Raw genomic sequence first — 19595 nt, forward strand, 5'->3', positions numbered from 1 at the left:
GTTGTTATGTGTTTGATTAATGATTTACAAATTATATGAGTAACGAGTTTAAACATATTTTTAGACACCCTTTTTTTAATTTTATTTGAACTTTAAATTGCTTAACGTAATTAATATTGTTTAATTTATTTAATTTCTATAATTTAAATACCTATGCATCAGTTAGTTTGTATTATTAAGTCTGTAGCGTGAACATTGGCAACTTTTACGTAAGAAACTAACTCGGACAATTTCTATGACGACATAGACTGATAAAAAGTAGCATTAAAAATTTAAATTCTTGTTTGAAAGATAGTACTTATTTGTGCATTAAGGCAACAATAATCGATAATTGATTTAATACTTGGCGTTTAAATTAAAAGTCCAACGTTCTGCCGACACAGTCACCCAACAACGCTTTTTATTGTGATGTGCTCAGATTTTTAAATGTAGTTACTTTTTAAGTCTTTGGTACTAATAGAAAATAAATTTACATTCTATTTTATTTGCATTTTAACAAATTAAAAAAAAATAAACACAAATGTTAGTTAATTTTTTTTGTAGATTTTTTAATTTTGTTGACTATGGGTCATTTTCGTATAATTTTTTATTAAAAATTGGAACAACAACAAACAAAACGTATAGTTAAATATATTAAAATAGAATGGAGTTAATAAATTAAAAAAAATAAAACATTAATATTCCGACGGAAGAAAAATTATTTTTAATTTTGCAAATATCCGTGATAATCATAATGTCCATAACGTAACAATTGCAAGGTATTGTACAAAAAAACAAAATAAATATTTAGTAAAGCACATTATTGCAGTAATTTTTGTAATAATTCTTTATAAAAAAATATTTAGTGAAAAATTATAAGTTAAAATATTTAAATTTCTTCTTAATTTAAAAAAAAAATTCAGACATAATAATTAAGTTCTTAATTTGGTCCATTTTATGGCGTTTTACCGCCTAATAATATATCTTTTACATAGTCTAGAAGTTGAGTTTACTGGCTTTCAACCAGGCGGCCAAATTGGATATTCGGTGTAGAAATTTTTATCTAATTTCGATAATACAAATATTATTTAGTTAGTAACACAGCAATTATGAATCTGTTGGTACAAATTAATTATGATTAATTTTTTCGGCGTTTATTTTTATCTGGCCAGTATAATAACCGCCGCTAATTTTCAACAAGCATTGGTGGTTCAGTGGTAGAATCCTCGCCTGCCACGCGGGGGGCCCGGGTTCGATTCCCGGCCAATGCAACTTTTTTATCTTTTATGAGATCAAGTTTTCAATTTATTTAAATGCGGCCGCTGAATGGTTGGCCTTATTAATATTTTTTACATTACGTATTTTGGCAAATTAAAAGAAACGATAATATTTCGTAAGGAAACTAAACTAAAAAATAATTTATTAAAAAACAAGACTGGCGCCTTGCTAGTTTTTGCTCTATTCTTAATTAATCACGTTTTTATTAGGCATAGTCAGTTTGGCAAGAGAAATTAATTAACGAAGACACTTTATTATTTACCAAGTAAACGATAGGAAAAATAACAATATAATTGTGTTTTTTCCGCAATATTGTTTTAAGATTTTATATTTGTAAATTTATGAAGTAAATGTTAAAATTTATGTAAATAATAAAAAAAGAATATAAATATCATTAATTAATTTATTTAAATTAAATAATTTAAATACCATTAAGTTATGTGTCTTTTGTTATAGCAAAATATTTACAGTGATTAACGAGTTTGTAATAAACTTTAAAATAATTTTAATTAGAATTAAACTTATTTTTACAATATTTACTACAAATAATATTAGTTAATTTTGGTAATTTAAACACTTATATGTAAATTAATTTGCATATTTAAGTCTTGTCGTAAATATTGGTAAATTATTTAATTAAAAAAAGCGCAAGGGGTTTTTATGGCGATATAAATAAAATTACACAACGTTGTCTAAAAATTTTAAACACAATCAAGAATTAACACATATCTGTGTTTAGAAACAACAACGTCAAGAAAGGCATTTGAACCGTTGACTGTTGGTTTAAAAGTTCAACGCTCTACCAACTGAGCTAACCGGGCACGTTTGCTGTTACTGTGTGTTTTGTAGCTTGATTATAGTAAACATTTGTAAAAAAATTTTGTCACCAAATAAAAATAAATTAATTTAACATTTTAATTTTTTCAAAATCACTTAAAAATATTTAAACGATACATTTGTCATATATTTTCTGAAGTAAATGACGATGGTACTATGTCTGATAAATTGTTTTTATTTATAAATTTAAAAAGCGTAAGTTTACGTTTAAACAATTAATAATAATAATAAAAAATAAAATGTTAATAAAATTACTTAATTTATTTAAGTTGGATAATTAAAATTTTAATACTTAAATTAATTTGCATTAGGTTGTTATGTGTTTGATTAATGATTTACAAATTATATGAGTAACGAGTTTAAACATATTTTTAGACACCCTTTTTTTAATTTTATTTGAACTTTAAATTGCTTAACGTAATTAATATTGTTTAATTTATTTAATTTCTATAATTTAAATACCTATGCATCAGTTAGTTTGTATTATTAAGTCTGTAGCGTGAACATTGGCAACTTTTACGTAAGAAACTAACTCGGACAATTTCTATGACGACATAGACTGATAAAAAGTAGCATTAAAAATTTAAATTCTTGTTTGAAAGATAGTACTTATTTGTGCATTAAGGCAACAATAATCGATAATTGATTTAATACTTGGCGTTTAAATTAAAAGTCCAACGTTCTGCCGACACAGTCACCCAACAACGCTTTTTATTGTGATGTGCTCAGATTTTTAAATGTAGTTACTTTTTAAGTCTTTGGTACTAATAGAAAATAAATTTACATTCTATTTTATTTGCATTTTAACAAATTAAAAAAAAATAAACACAAATGTTAGTTAATTTTTTTTGTAGATTTTTTAATTTTGTTGACTATGGGTCATTTTCGTATAATTTTTTATTAAAAATTGGAACAACAACAAACAAAACGTATAGTTAAATATATTAAAATAGAATGGAGTTAATAAATTAAAAAAAATAAAACATTAATATTCCGACGGAAGAAAAATTATTTTTAATTTTGCAAATATCCGTGATAATCATAATGTCCATAACGTAACAATTGCAAGGTATTGTACAAAAAAACAAAATAAATATTTAGTAAAGCACATTATTGCAGTAATTTTTGTAATAATTCTTTATAAAAAAATATTTAGTGAAAAATTATAAGTTAAAATATTTAAATTTCTTCTTAATTTAAAAAAAAAATTCAGACATAATAATTAAGTTCTTAATTTGGTCCATTTTATGGCGTTTTACCGCCTAATAATATATCTTTTACATAGTCTAGAAGTTGAGTTTACTGGCTTTCAACCAGGCGGCCAAATTGGATATTCGGTGTAGAAATTTTTATCTAATTTCGATAATACAAATATTATTTAGTTAGTAACACAGCAATTATGAATCTGTTGGTACAAATTAATTATGATTAATTTTTTCGGCGTTTATTTTTATCTGGCCAGTATAATAACCGCCGCTAATTTTCAACAAGCATTGGTGGTTCAGTGGTAGAATCCTCGCCTGCCACGCGGGGGGCCCGGGTTCGATTCCCGGCCAATGCAACTTTTTTATCTTTTATGAGATCAAGTTTTCAATTTATTTAAATGCGGCCGCTGAATGGTTGGCCTTATTAATATTTTTTACATTACGTATTTTGGCAAATTAAAAGAAACGATAATATTTCGTAAGGAAACTAAACTAAAAAATAATTTATTAAAAAACAAGACTGGCGCCTTGCTAGTTTTTGCTCCATTCTTAATTAATCACGTTTTTATTAGGCATAGTCAGTTTGGCAAGAGAAATTAATTAACGAAGACACTTTATTATTTACCAAGTAAACGATAGGAAAAATAACAATATAATTGTGTTTTTTCCGCAATATTGTTTTAAGATTTTATATTTGTAAATTTATGAAGTAAATGTTAAAATTTATGTAAATAATAAAAAAAAAATATAAATATCATTAATTAATCTATTTAAATTAAATAATTTAAATACCATTAAGTTATGTGTCTTTTGTTATAGCAAAATATTTACAGTGATTAACGAGTTTGTAATAAACTTTAAAATAATTTTAATTAGAATTAAACTTATTTTTACAATATTTACTACAAATAATATTAGTTAATTTTGGTAATTTAAACACTTATATGTAAATTAATTTGCATATTTAAGTCTTGTCGTAAATATTGGTAATTTATTTAATTAAAAAAAGCGCAAGGGGTTTTTATGGCGATATAAATAAAATTACACAACGTTGTCTAAAAATTTTAAACACAATCAAGAATTAACACATATCTGTGTTTAGAAACAACAACGTCAAAAAAGGCATTTGAACCGTTGACTGTTGGTTTAAAAGTTCAAAGCTCTACCAACTGAGCTAACCGGGCACGTTTGCTGTTACTGTGTGTTTTGTAGCTTGATTATAGTAAACATTTGTAAAAAAATTTTGTCACCAAATAAAAATAAATTAATTTAACATTTTAATTTTTTCAAAATCACTTAAAAATATTTAAACGATACATTTGTCATATATTTTCTGAAGTAAATGACGATGGTACTATGTCTGATAAATTGTTTTTATTTATAAATTTAAAAAGCGTAAGTTTACGTTTAAACAATTAATAATAATAATAAAAAATAAAATGTTAATAAAATTACTTAATTTATTTAAGTTGGATAATTAAAATTTTAATACTTAAATTAATTTGCATTAGGTTGTTATGTGTTTGATTAATGATTTACAAATTATATGAGTAACGAGTTTAAACATATTTTTAGACACCCTTTTTTTAATTTTATTTGAACTTTAAATTGCTTAACGTAATTAATATTGTTTAATTTATTTAATTTCTATAATTTAAATACCTATGCATCAGTTAGTTTGTATTATTAAGTCTGTAGCGTGAACATTGGCAACTTTTACGTAAGAAACTAACTCGGACAATTTCTATGACGACATAGACTGATAAAAAGTAGCATTAAAAATTTAAATTCTTGTTTGAAAGATAGTACTTATTTGTGCATTAAGGCAACAATAATCGATAATTGATTTAATACTTGGCGTTTAAATTAAAAGTCCAACGTTCTGCCGACACAGTCACCCAACAACGCTTTTTATTGTGATGTGCTCAGATTTTTAAATGTAGTTACTTTTTAAGTCTTTGGTACTAATAGAAAATAAATTTACATTCTATTTTATTTGCATTTTAACAAATTAAAAAAAAATAAACACAAATGTTAGTTAATTTTTTTTGTAGATTTTTTAATTTTGTTGACTATGGGTCATTTTCGTATAATTTTTTATTAAAAATTGGAACAACAACAAACAAAACGTATAGTTAAATATATTAAAATAGAATGGAGTTAATAAATTAAAAAAAATAAAACATTAATATTCCGACGGAAGAAAAATTATTTTTAATTTTGCAAATATCCGTGATAATCATAATGTCCATAACGTAACAATTGCAAGGTATTGTACAAAAAAACAAAATAAATATTTAGTAAAGCACATTATTGCAGTAATTTTTGTAATAATTCTTTATAAAAAAATATTTAGTGAAAAATTATAAGTTAAAATATTTAAATTTCTTCTTAATTTAAAAAAAAAATTCAGACATAATAATTAAGTTCTTAATTTGGTCCATTTTATGGCGTTTTACCGCCTAATAATATATCTTTTACATAGTCTAGAAGTTGAGTTTACTGGCTTTCAACCAGGCGGCCAAATTGGATATTCGGTGTAGAAATTTTTATCTAATTTTGATAATACAAATATTATTTAGTTAGTAACACAGCAATTATGAATCTGTTGGTACAAATTAATTATGATTAATTTTTTCGGCGTTTATTTTTATCTGGCCAGTATAATAACCGCCGCTAATTTTCAACAAGCATTGGTGGTTCAGTGGTAGAATCCTCGCCTGCCACGCGGGGGGCCCGGGTTCGATTCCCGGCCAATGCAACTTTTTTATCTTTTATGAGATCAAGTTTTCAATTTATTTAAATGCGGCCGCTGAATGGTTGGCCTTATTAATATTTTTTACATTACGTATTTTGGCAAATTAAAAGAAACGATAATATTTCGTAAGGAAACTAAACTAAAAAATAATTTATTAAAAAACAAGACTGGCGCCTTGCTAGTTTTTGCTCCATTCTTAATTAATCACGTTTTTATTAGGCATAGTCAGTTTGGCAAGAGAAATTAATTAACGAAGACACTTTATTATTTACCAAGTAAACGATAGGAAAAATAACAATATAATTGTGTTTTTTCCGCAATATTGTTTTAAGATTTTATATTTGTAAATTTATGAAGTAAATGTTAAAATTTATGTAAATAATAAAAAAAAAATATAAATATCATTAATTAATCTATTTAAATTAAATAATTTAAATACCATTAAGTTATGTGTCTTTTGTTATAGCAAAATATTTACAGTGATTAACGAGTTTGTAATAAACTTTAAAATAATTTTAATTAGAATTAAACTTATTTTTACAATATTTACTACAAATAATATTAGTTAATTTTGGTAATTTAAACACTTATATGTAAATTAATTTGCATATTTAAGTCTTGTCGTAAATATTGGTAAATTATTTAATTAAAAAAAGCGCAAGGGGTTTTTATGGCGATATAAATAAAATTACACAACGTTGTCTAAAAATTTTAAACACAATCAAGAATTAACACATATCTGTGTTTAGAAACAACAACGTCAAAAAAGGCATTTGAACCGTTGACTGTTGGTTTAAAAGTTCAAAGCTCTACCAACTGAGCTAACCGGGCACGTTTGTTGTTACTGTGTGTTTTGTAGCTTGATTATAGTAAACATTTGTAAAAAAATTTTGTCACCAAATAAAAATAAATTAATTTAACATTTTAATTTTTTCAAAATCACTTAAAAATATTTAAACGATACATTTGTCATATATTTTCTGAAGTAAATGACGATGGTACTATGTCTGATAAATTGTTTTTATTTATAAATTTAAAAAGCGTAAGTTTACGTTTAAACAATTAATAATAATAATAAAAAATAAAATGTTAATAAAATTACTTAATTTATTTAAGTTGGATAATTAAAATTTTAATACTTAAATTAATTTGCATTAGGTTGTTATGTGTTTGATTAATGATTTACAAATTATATGAGTAACGAGTTTAAACATATTTTTAGACACCCTTTTTTTAATTTTATTTGAACTTTAAATTGCTTAACGTAATTATTATTGTTTAATTTATTTAATTTCTATAATTTAAATACCTATGCATCAGTTAGTTTGTATTATTAAGTCTGTAGCGTGAACATTGGCAACTTTTACGTAAGAAACTAACTCGGACAATTTCTATGACGACATAGACTGATAAAAAGTAGCATTAAAAATTTAAATTCTTGTTTGAAAGATAGTACTTATTTGTGCATTAAGGCAACAATAATCGATAATTGATTTAATACTTGGCGTTTAAATTAAAAGTCCAACGTTCTGCCGACACAGTCACCCAACAACGCTTTTTATTGTGATGTGCTCAGATTTTTAAATGTAGTTACTTTTTAAGTCTTTGGTACTAATAGAAAATAAATTTACATTCTATTTTATTTGCATTTTAACAAATTAAAAAAAAATAAACACAAATGTTAGTTAATTTTTTTTGTAGATTTTTTAATTTTGTTGACTATGGGTCATTTTCGTATAATTTTTTATTAAAAATTGGAACAACAACAAACAAAACGTATAGTTAAATATATTAAAATAGAATGGAGTTAATAAATTAAAAAAAATAAAACATTAATATTCCGACGGAAGAAAAATTATTTTTAATTTTGCAAATATCCGTGATAATCATAATGTCCATAACGTAACAATTGCAAGGTATTGTACAAAAAAACAAAATAAATATTTAGTAAAGCACATTATTGCAGTAATTTTTGTAATAATTCTTTATAAAAAAATATTTAGTGAAAAATTATAAGTTAAAATATTTAAATTTCTTCTTAATTTAAAAAAAAAATTCAGACATAATAATTAAGTTCTTAATTTGGTCCATTTTATGGCGTTTTACCGCCTAATAATATATCTTTTACATAGTCTAGAAGTTGAGTTTACTGGCTTTCAACCAGGCGGCCAAATTGGATATTCGGTGTAGAAATTTTTATCTAATTTCGATAATACAAATATTATTTAGTTAGTAACACAGCAATTATGAATCTGTTGGTACAAATTAATTATGATTAATTTTTTCGGCGTTTATTTTTATCTGGCCAGTATAATAACCGCCGCTAATTTTCAACAAGCATTGGTGGTTCAGTGGTAGAATCCTCGCCTGCCACGCGGGGGGCCCGGGTTCGATTCCCGGCCAATGCAACTTTTTTATCTTTTATGAGATCAAGTTTTCAATTTATTTAAATGCGGCCGCTGAATGGTTGGCCTTATTAATATTTTTTACATTACGTATTTTGGCAAATTAAAAGAAACGATAATATTTCGTAAGGAAACTAAACTAAAAAATAATTTATTAAAAAACAAGACTGGCGCCTTGCTAGTTTTTGCTCCATTCTTAATTAATCACGTTTTTATTAGGCATAGTCAGTTTGGCAAGAGAAATTAATTAACGAAGACACTTTATTATTTACCAAGTAAACGATAGGAAAAATAACAATATAATTGTGTTTTTTCCGCAATATTGTTTTAAGATTTTATATTTGTAAATTTATGAAGTAAATGTTAAAATTTATGTAAATAATAAAAAAAAAATATAAATATCATTAATTAATCTATTTAAATTAAATAATTTAAATACCATTAAGTTATGTGTCTTTTGTTATAGCAAAATATTTACAGTGATTAACGAGTTTGTAATAAACTTTAAAATAATTTTAATTAGAATTAAACTTATTTTTACAATATTTACTACAAATAATATTAGTTAATTTTGGTAATTTAAACACTTATATGTAAATTAATTTGCATATTTAAGTCTTGTCGTAAATATTGGTAAATTATTTAATTAAAAAAAGCGCAAGGGGTTTTTATGGCGATATAAATAAAATTACACAACGTTGTCTAAAAATTTTAAACACAATCAAGAATTAACACATATCTGTGTTTAGAAACAACAACGTCAAAAAAGGCATTTGAACCGTTGACTGTTGGTTTAAAAGTTCAAAGCTCTACCAACTGAGCTAACCGGGCACGTTTGTTGTTACTGTGTGTTTTGTAGCTTGATTATAGTAAACATTTGTAAAAAAATTTTGTCACCAAATAAAAATAAATTAATTTAACATTTTAATTTTTTCAAAATCACTTAAAAATATTTAAACGATACATTTGTCATATATTTTCTGAAGTAAATGACGATGGTACTATGTCTGATAAATTGTTTTTATTTATAAATTTAAAAAGCGTAAGTTTACGTTTAAACAATTAATAATAATAATAAAAAATAAAATGTTAATAAAATTACTTAATTTATTTAAGTTGGATAATTAAAATTTTAATACTTAAATTAATTTGCATTAGGTTGTTATGTGTTTGATTAATGATTTACAAATTATATGAGTAACGAGTTTAAACATATTTTTAGACACCCTTTTTTTAATTTTATTTGAACTTTAAATTGCTTAACGTAATTATTATTGTTTAATTTATTTAATTTCTATAATTTAAATACCTATGCATCAGTTAGTTTGTATTATTAAGTCTGTAGCGTGAACATTGGCAACTTTTACGTAAGAAACTAACTCGGACAATTTCTATGACGACATAGACTGATAAAAAGTAGCATTAAAATTTTAAATTCTTGTTTGAAAGATAGTACTTATTTGTGCATTAAGGCAACAATAATCGATAATTGATTTAATACTTGGCGTTTAAATTAAAAGTCCAACGTTCTGCCGACACAGTCACCCAACAACGCTTTTTATTGTGATGTGCTCAGATTTTTAAATGTAGTTACTTTTTAAGTCTTTGGTACTAATAGAAAATAAATTTACATTCTATTTTATTTGCATTTTAACAAATTAAAAAAAAATAAACACAAATGTTAGTTAATTTTTTTTGTAGATTTTTTAATTTTGTTGACTATGGGTCATTTTCGTATAATTTTTTATTAAAAATTGGAACAACAACAAACAAAACGTATAGTTGAATATATTAAAATAGAATGGAGTTAATAAATTAAAAAAAATAAAACATTAATATTCCGACGGAAGAAAAATTATTTTTAATTTTGCAAATATCCGTGATAATCATAATGTCCATAACGTAACAATTGCAAGGTATTGTACAAAAAAACAAAATAAATATTTAGTAAAGCACATTATTGCAGTAATTTTTGTAATAATTCTTTATAAAAAAATATTTAGTGAAAAATTATAAGTTAAAATATTTAAATTTCTTCTTAATTTAAAAAAAAAATTCAGACATAATAATCAAGTTCTTAATTTGGTCCATTTTATGGCGTTTTACCGCCTAATAATATATATTTTACATAGTCTAGAAGTTGAGTTTACTGGCTTTCAACCAGGCGGCCAAATTGGATATTCGGTGTAGAAATTTTTATCTAATTCGATAATACAAATATCATTTAGTTAGTAACACAGCAATTATTAATCTGTTGGTACAAATTAATTATGATTAATTTTTTCGGCGTTTATTTTTATCTGCCCAGTATAATAACCGCCGCTAATTTTCAACAAGCATTGGTGGTTCAGTGGTAGAATCCTCGCCTGCCACGCGGGGGGCCCGGGTTCGGTTCCCGACCAATGCAGCTTTTTTTTCTTTTATGAGATCAAGTTTTCAATTTATTTAAATGCGGCCGCTGAATGGTTGGCCTTACATTACGTATTTTGGCAAATTAAAAGAAACGATAATATTTCGTAAGGAAACTAAACTAAAAAATTATTTATTAAAAAACAAGACTGGCGCCTTGCTAGTTTTTGCTCCATTCTTAATTAATCACGTTTTTATTAGGCATAGTCATTTTGGCAAGAGAAATTAATTAACAAAACACTTTATTATTTACCAAGTAAACGATAGGCAAAATAACAATATAATTGTGTTTTTTCTGCAATATTGTTTTAAGATTTTATGTTTGTAAATTTATGAAGTAAATGTTAAAATTTATGTAAATAATAAAAAAAGAATATAAATATCATTAATTAATTTATTTAAATTAAATAATTTAAATACCATTAAGTTATGTGTCTTTTGTTATAGCAAAATATTTACAGTGATTAACGAGTTTGTAATAAACTTTAAAATAATTTTAATTAGAATTAAACTTATTTTTACAATATTTACTACAAATAATATTAGTTAATTTTGGTAATTTAAACACTTATATGTAAATTAATTTGCATATTTAAGTCTTGTCGTAAATATTGGTAATTTATTTAATTAAAAAAAGCGCAAGGGGTTTTTATGGCGATATAAATAAAATTACACAACGTTGTCTAAAAATTTTAAACACAATCAAGAATTAACACATATCTGTGTTTAGAAACAACAACGTCAAAAAAGGCATTTGAACCGTTGAGTGTTGGTTTAAAAGTTCAAAGCTCTACCAACTGAGCTAACCGGGCACGTTTGCTGTTACTGTGTGTTTTGTAGCTTGATTATAGTAAACATTTGTAAAAAAATTTTGTCACCAAATAAAAATAAATTAATTTAACATTTTAATTTTTTCAAAATCACTTAAAAATATTTAAACGATACATTTGTCATATATTTTCTGAAGTAAATGACGATGGTACTATGTCTGATAAATTGTTTTTATTTATAAATTTAAAAAGCGTAAGTTTACGTTTAAACAATTAATAATAATAATAAAAAATAAAATGTTAATAAAATTACTTAATTTATTTAAGTTGGATAATTAAAATTTTAATACTTAAATTAATTTGCATTAGGTTGTTATGTGTTTGATTAATGATTTACAAATTATATGAGTAACGAGTTTAAACATATTTTTAGACACCCTTTTTTTAATTTTATTTGAACTTTAAATTGCTTAACGTAATTAATATTGTTTAATTTATTTAATTTCTATAATTTAAATACCTATGCATCAGTTAGTTTGTATTATTAAGTCTGTAGCGTGAACATTGGCAACTTTTACGTAAGAAACTAACTCGGACAATTTCTATGACGACATAGACTGATAAAAAGTAGCATTAAAAATTTAAATTCTTGTTTGAAAGATAGTACTTATTTGTGCATTAAGGCAACAATAATCGATAATTGATTTAATACTTGGCGTTTAAATTAAAAGTCCAACGTTCTGCCGACACAGTCACCCAACAACGCTTTTTATTGTGATGTGCTCAGATTTTTAAATGTAGTTACTTTTTAAGTCTTTGGTACTAATAGAAAATAAATTTACATTCTATTTTATTTGCATTTTAACAAATTAAAAAAAAATAAACACAAATGTTAGTTAATTTTTTTTGTAGATTTTTTAATTTTGTTGACTATGGGTCATTTTCGTATAATTTTTTATTAAAAATTGGAACAACAACAAACAAAACGTATAGTTGAATATATTAAAATAGAATGGAGTTAATAAATTAAAAAAAATAAAACATTAATATTCCGACGGAAGAAAAATTATTTTTAATTTTGCAAATATCCGTGATAATCATAATGTCCATAACGTAACAATTGCAAGGTATTGTACAAAAAAACAAAATAAATATTTAGTAAAGCACATTATTGCAGTAATTTTTGTAATAATTCTTTATAAAAAAATATTTAGTGAAAAATTATAAGTTAAAATATTTAAATTTCTTCTTAATTTAAAAAAAAAATTCAGACATAATAATCAAGTTCTTAATTTGGTCCATTTTATGGCGTTTTACCGCCTAATAATATATCTTTTACATAGTCTAGAAGTTGAGTTTACTGGCTTTCAACCAGGCGGCCAAATTGGATATTCGGTGTAGAAATTTTTATCTAATTTCGATAATACAAATATTATTTAGTTAGTAACACAGCAATTATGAATCTGTTGGTACAAATTAATTATGATTAATTTTTTCGGCGTTTATTTTTATCTGCCCAGTATAATAACCGCCGCTAATTGTCAACAAGCATTGGTGGTTCAGTGGTAGAATCCTCGCCTGCCACGCGGGGGGCCCGGGTTCGATTCCCGGCCAATGCAACTTTTTTTTCTTTTAGGAGATCAAGTTTTCAATTTATTTAAATGCGGCCGCTGAATGGTTGGCCTTATTAATATTTTTTACATTACGTATTTTGGCAAATTAAAAGAAACGATAATATTTCGTAAGGAAACTAAACTAAAAAATTATTTATTAAAAAACAAGACTGGCGCCTTGCTAGTTTTTGCTCCATTCTTAATTAATCACGTTTTTATTAGGCATAGTCATTTTGGCAAGAGAAATTAATTAACAAAACACTTTATTATTTACCAAGTAAACGATAGGCAAAATAACAATATAATTGTGTTTTTTCCGCAATATTGTTTTAACATTTTATGTTTGTAAATTTATGAAGTAAATGTTAAAATTTATGTAAATAATAAAAAAAGAATATAAATATCATTAATTAATTTATTTAAATTAAATAATTTAAATACCATTAAGTTATGTGTCTTTTGTTATAGCAAAATATTTACAGTGATTAACGAGTTTGTAATAAACTTTAAAATAATTTTAATTAGAATTAAACTTATTTTTACAATATTTACTACAAATAATATTAGTTAATTTTGGTAATTTAAACACTTATATGTAAATTAATTTGCATATTTAAGTCTTGTCGTAAATATTGGTAATTTATTTAATTAAAAAAAGCGCAAGGGGTTTTTATGGCGATATAAATAAAATTACACAACGTTGTCTAAAAATTTTAAAAACAATCAAGAATTAACACATATCTGTGTTTAGAAACAACAACGTCAAAAAAGGCATTTGAACCGTTGACTGTTGGTTTAAAAGTTCAAAGCTCTACCAACTGAGCTAACCGGGCACGTTTGTTGTTACTGTGTGTTTTGTAGCTTGATTATAGTAAACATTTGTAAAAAAATTTTGTCACCAAATAAAAATAAATTAATTTAACATTTTAATTTTTTCAAAATCACTTAAAAATATTTAAACGATACATTTGTCATATATTTTCTGAAGTAAATGACGATGGTACTATGTCTGATAAATTGTTTTTATTTATAAATTTAAAAAGCGTAAGTTTACGTTTAAACAATTAATAATAATAATAAAAAATAAAATGTTAATAAAATTACTTAATTTATTTAAGTTGGATAATTAAAATTTTAATACTTAAATTAATTTGCATTAGGTTGTTATGTGTTTGATTAATGATTTACAAATTATATGAGTAACGAGTTTAAACATATTTTTAGACACCCTTTTTTTAATTTTATTTGAACTTTAAATTGCTTAACGTAATTATTATTGTTTAATTTATTTAATTTCTATAATTTAAATACCTATGCATCAGTTAGTTTGTATTATTAAGTCTGTAGCGTGAACATTGGCAACTTTTACGTAAGAAACTAACTCGGACAATTTCTATGACGACATAGACTGATAAAAAGTAGCATTAAAATTTTAAATTCTTGTTTGAAAGATAGTACTTATTTGTGCATTAAGGCAACAATAATCGATAATTGATTTAATACTTGGCGTTTAAATTAAAAGTCCAACGTTCTGCCGACACAGTCACCCAACAACGCTTTTTATTGTGATGTGCTCAGATTTTTAAATGTAGTTACTTTTTAAGTCTTTGGTACTAATAGAAAATAAATTTACATTCTATTTTATTTGCATTTTAACAAATTAAAAAAAAATAAACACAAATGTTAGTTAATTTTTTTTGTAGATTTTTTAATTTTGTTGACTATGGGTCATTTTCGTATAATTTTTTATTAAAAATTGGAACAACAACAAACAAAACGTATAGTTGAATATATTAAAATAGAATGGAGTTAATAAATTAAAAAAAATAAAACATTAATATTCCGACGGAAGAAAAATTATTTTTAATTTTGCAAATATCCGTGATAATCATAATGTCCATAACGTAACAATTGCAAGGTATTGTACAAAAAAAACAAAATAAATATTTAGTAAAGCACATTATTGCAGTAATTTTTGTAATAATTCTTTATAAAAAAATATTTAGTGAAAAATTATAAGTTAAAATATTTAAATTTCTTCTTAATTTAAAAAAAAAATTCAGACATAATAATCAAGTTCTTAATTTGGTCCATTTTATGGCGTTTTACCGCCTAATAATATATATTTTACATAGTCTAGAAGTTGAGTTTACTGGCTTTCAACCAGGCGGCCAAATTGGATATTCGGTGTAGAAATTTTTATCTAATTCGATAATACAAATATCATTTAGTTAGTAACACAGCAATTATTAATCTGTTGGTACAAATTAATTATGATTAATTTTTTCGGCGTTTATTTTTATCTGCCCAGTATAATAACCGCCGCTAATTTTCAACAAGCATTGGTGGTTCAGTGGTAGAATCCTCGCCTGCCACGCGGGGGGCCCGGGTTCGGTTCCCGACCAATGCAGCTTTTTTTTCTTTTATGAGATCAAGTTTTCAATTTATTTAAATGCGGCCGCTGAATGGTTGGCCTTACATTACGTATTTTGGCAAATTAAAAGAAACGATAATATTTCGTAAGGAAACTAAACTAAAAAATAATTTATTAAAAAACAAGACTGGCGCCTTGCTAGTTTTTGCTCCATTCTTAATTAATCACGTTTTTATTAGGCATAGTCAGTTTGGCAAGAGAAATTAATTAACGAAGACACTTTATTATTTACCAAGTAAACGATAGGAAAAATAACAATATAATTGTGTTTTTTCCGCAATATTGTTTTAAGATTTTATATTTGTAAATTTATGAAGTAAATGTTAAAATTTATGTAAATAATAAAAAAAAAATATAAATATCATTAATTAATCTATTTAAATTAAATAATTTAAATACCATTAAGTTATGTGTCTTTTGTTATAGCAAAATATTTACAGTGATTAACGAGTTTGTAATAAACTTTAAAATAATTTTAATTAGAATTAAACTTATTTTTACAATATTTACTACAAATAATATTAGTTAATTTTGGTAATTTAAACACTTATATGTAAATTAATTTGCATATTTAAGTCTTGTCGTAAATATTGGTAAATTATTTAATTAAAAAAAGCGCAAGGGGTTTTTATGGCGATATAAATAAAATTACACAACGTTGTCTAAAAATTTTAAACACAATCAAGAATTAACACATATCTGTGTTTAGAAACAACAACGTCAAAAAAGGCATTTGAACCGTTGACTGTTGGTTTAAAAGTTCAAAGCTCTACCAACTGAGCTAACCGGGCACGTTTGTTGTTACTGTGTGTTTTGTAGCTTGATTATAGTAAACATTTGTAAAAAAATTTTGTCACCAAATAAAAATAAATTAATTTAACATTTTAATTTTTTCAAAATCACTTAAAAATATTTAAACGATACATTTGTCATATATTTTCTGAAGTAAATGACGATGGTACTATGTCTGATAAATTGTTTTTATTTATAAATTTAAAAAGCGTAAGTTTACGTTTAAACAATTAATAATAATAATAAAAAATAAAATGTTAATAAAATTACTTAATTTATTTAAGTTGGATAATTAAAATTTTAATACTTAAATTAATTTGCATTAGGTTGTTATGTGTTTGATTAATGATTTACAAATTATATGAGTAACGAGTTTAAACATATTTTTAGACACCCTTTTTTTAATTTTATTTGAACTTTAAATTGCTTAACGTAATTATTATTGTTTAATTTATTTAATTTCTATAATTTAAATACCTATGCATCAGTTAGTTTGTATTATTAAGTCTGTAGCGTGAACATTGGCAACTTTTACGTAAGAAACTAACTCGGACAATTTCTATGACGACATAGACTGATAAAAAGTAGCATTAAAATTTTAAATTCTTGTTTGAAAGATAGTACTTATTTGTGCATTAAGGCAACAATAATCGATAATTGATTTAATACTTGGCGTTTAAATTAAAAGTCCAACGTTCTGCCGACACAGTCACCCAACAACGCTTTTTATTGTGATGTGCTCAGATTTTTAAATGTAGTTACTTTTTAAGTCTTTGGTACTAATAGAAAATAAATTTACATTCTATTTTATTTGCATTTTAACAAATTAAAAAAAAATAAACACAAATGTTAGTTAATTTTTTTTGTAGATTTTTTAATTTTGTTGACTATGGGTCATTTTCGTATAATTTTTTATTAAAAATTGGAACAACAACAAACAAAACGTATAGTTGAATATATTAAAATAGAATGGAGTTAATAAATTAAAAAAAATAAAACATTAATATTCCGACGGAAGAAAAATTATTTTTAATTTTGCAAATATCCGTGATAATCATAATGTCCATAACGTAACAATTGCAAGGTATTGTACAAAAAAACAAAATAAATATTTAGTAAAGCACATTATTGCAGTAATTTTTGTAATAATTCTTTATAAAAAAATATTTAGTGAAAAATTATAAGTTAAAATATTTAAATTTCTTCTTAATTTAAAAAAAAAATTCAGACATAATAATCAAGTTCTTAATTTGGTCCATTTTATGGCGTTTTACCGCCTAATAATATATATTTTACATAGTCTAGAAGTTGAGTTTACTGGCTTTCAACCAGGCGGCCAAATTGGATATTCGGTGTAGAAATTTTTATCTAATTCGATAATACAAATATCATTTAGTTAGTAACACAGCAATTATTAATCTGTTGGTACAAATTAATTATGATTAATTTTTTCGGCGTTTATTTTTATCTGCCCAGTATAATAACCGCCGCTAATTTTCAACAAGCATTGGTGGTTCAGTGGTAGAATCCTCGCCTGCCACGCGGGGGGCCCGGGTTCGGTTCCCGACCAATGCAGCTTTTTTTTCTTTTATGAGATCAAGTTTTCAATTTATTTAAATGCGGCCGCTGAATGGTTGGCCTTACATTACGTATTTTGGCAAATTAAAAGAAACGATAATATTTCGTAAGGAAACTAAACTAAAAAATTATTTATTAAAAAACAAGACTGGCGCCTTGCTAGTTTTTGCTCCATTCTTAATTAATCACGTTTTTATTAGGCATAGTCATTTTGGCAAGAGAAATTAATTAACAAAACACTTTATTATTTACCAAGTAAACGATAGGCAAAATAACAATATAATTGTGTTTTTTCTGCAATATTGTTTTAAGATTTTATGTTTGTAAATTTATGAAGTAAATGTTAAAATTTATGTAAATAATAAAAAAAGAATATAAATATCATTAATTAATTTATTTAAATTAAATAATTTAAATACCATTAAGTTATGTGTCTTTTGTTATAGCAAAATATTTACAGTGATTAACGAGTTTGTAATAAACTTTAAAATAATTTTAATTAGAATTAAACTTATTTTTACAATATTTACTACAAATAATATTAGTTAATTTTGGTAATTTAAACACTTATATGTAAATTAATTTGCATATTTAAGTCTTGTCGTAAATATTGGTAATTTATTTAATTAAAAAAAGCGCAAGGGGTTTTTATGGCGATATAAATAAAATTACACAACGTTGTCTAAAAATTTTAAACACAATCAAGAATTAACACATATCTGTGTTTAGAAACAACAACGTCAAAAAAGGCATTTGAACCGTTGACTGTTGGTTTAAAAGTTCAAAGCTCTACCAACTGAGCTAACCGGGCACGTTTGCTGTTACTGTGTGTTTTGTAGCTTGATTATAGTAAACATTTGTAAAAAAATTTTGTCACCAAATAAAAATAAATTAATTTAACATTTTAATTTTTTCAAAATCACTTAAAAATATTTAAACGATACATTTGTCATATATTTTCTGAAGTAAATGACGATGGTACTATGTCTGATAAATTGTTTTTATTTATAAATTTAAAAAGCGTAAGTTTACGTTTAAACAATTAATAATAATAATAAAAAATAAAATGTTAATAAAATTACTTAATTTATTTAAGTTGGATAATTAAAATTTTAATACTTAAATTAATTTGCATTAGGTTGTTATGTGTTTGATTAATGATTTACAAATTATATGAGTAACGAGTTTAAACATATTTTTAGACACCCTTTTTTTAATTTTATTTGAACTTTAAATTGCTTAACGTAATTAATATTGTTTAATTTATTTAATTTCTATAATTTAAATACCTATGCATCAGTTAGTTTGTATTATTAAGTCTGTAGCGTGAACATTGGCAACTTTTACGTAAGAAACTAACTCGGACAATTTCTATGACGACATAGACTGATAAAAAGTAGCATTAAAAATTTAAATTCTTGTTTGAAAGATAGTACTTATTTGTGCATTAAGGCAACAATAATCGATAATTGATTTAATACTTGGCGTTTAAATTAAAAGTCCAACGTTCTGCCGACACAGTCACCCAACAACGCTT

The 19595-nt window shown here is 24.3% G+C and overlaps 8 non-coding genes across 8 annotated transcripts; all 8 read left to right on the plus strand.

The window, feature by feature from the left end:
* The first annotated feature begins 1179 nt into the window (after window positions 1-1179).
* On the plus strand, window positions 1180-1250 carry Trnag-gcc (transfer RNA glycine (anticodon GCC)). Its single transcript has one exon. It is a non-coding gene; the product is annotated as a tRNA-Gly (tRNA).
* Window positions 1251-3584: 2334 nt separating this feature from the next.
* On the plus strand, window positions 3585-3655 carry Trnag-gcc (transfer RNA glycine (anticodon GCC)). Its single transcript has one exon. It is a non-coding gene; the product is annotated as a tRNA-Gly (tRNA).
* A 2334-nt stretch (window positions 3656-5989) lies between these two features.
* Window positions 5990-6060, plus strand: Trnag-gcc (transfer RNA glycine (anticodon GCC)). The gene has a single exon. It is a non-coding gene; the product is annotated as a tRNA-Gly (tRNA).
* A 2334-nt stretch (window positions 6061-8394) lies between these two features.
* Window positions 8395-8465, plus strand: Trnag-gcc (transfer RNA glycine (anticodon GCC)). The gene has a single exon. It is a non-coding gene; the product is annotated as a tRNA-Gly (tRNA).
* Window positions 8466-10798: 2333 nt separating this feature from the next.
* Window positions 10799-10869, plus strand: Trnag-gcc (transfer RNA glycine (anticodon GCC)). Its single transcript has one exon. It is a non-coding gene; the product is annotated as a tRNA-Gly (tRNA).
* Window positions 10870-13189: 2320 nt separating this feature from the next.
* Window positions 13190-13260, plus strand: Trnag-gcc (transfer RNA glycine (anticodon GCC)). Its single transcript has one exon. It is a non-coding gene; the product is annotated as a tRNA-Gly (tRNA).
* A 2333-nt stretch (window positions 13261-15593) lies between these two features.
* On the plus strand, window positions 15594-15664 carry Trnag-gcc (transfer RNA glycine (anticodon GCC)). Its single transcript has one exon. It is a non-coding gene; the product is annotated as a tRNA-Gly (tRNA).
* Window positions 15665-17984: 2320 nt separating this feature from the next.
* Window positions 17985-18055, plus strand: Trnag-gcc (transfer RNA glycine (anticodon GCC)). The gene has a single exon. It is a non-coding gene; the product is annotated as a tRNA-Gly (tRNA).
* The last annotated feature ends 1540 nt before the right edge of the window (window positions 18056-19595 follow it).

Source organism: Corella eumyota, chromosome 7, assembly GCF_963082875.1.
Source record: "Corella eumyota chromosome 7, kaCorEumy4.1, whole genome shotgun sequence".
NCBI lineage: Eukaryota > Metazoa > Chordata > Ascidiacea > Phlebobranchia > Corellidae > Corella > Corella eumyota.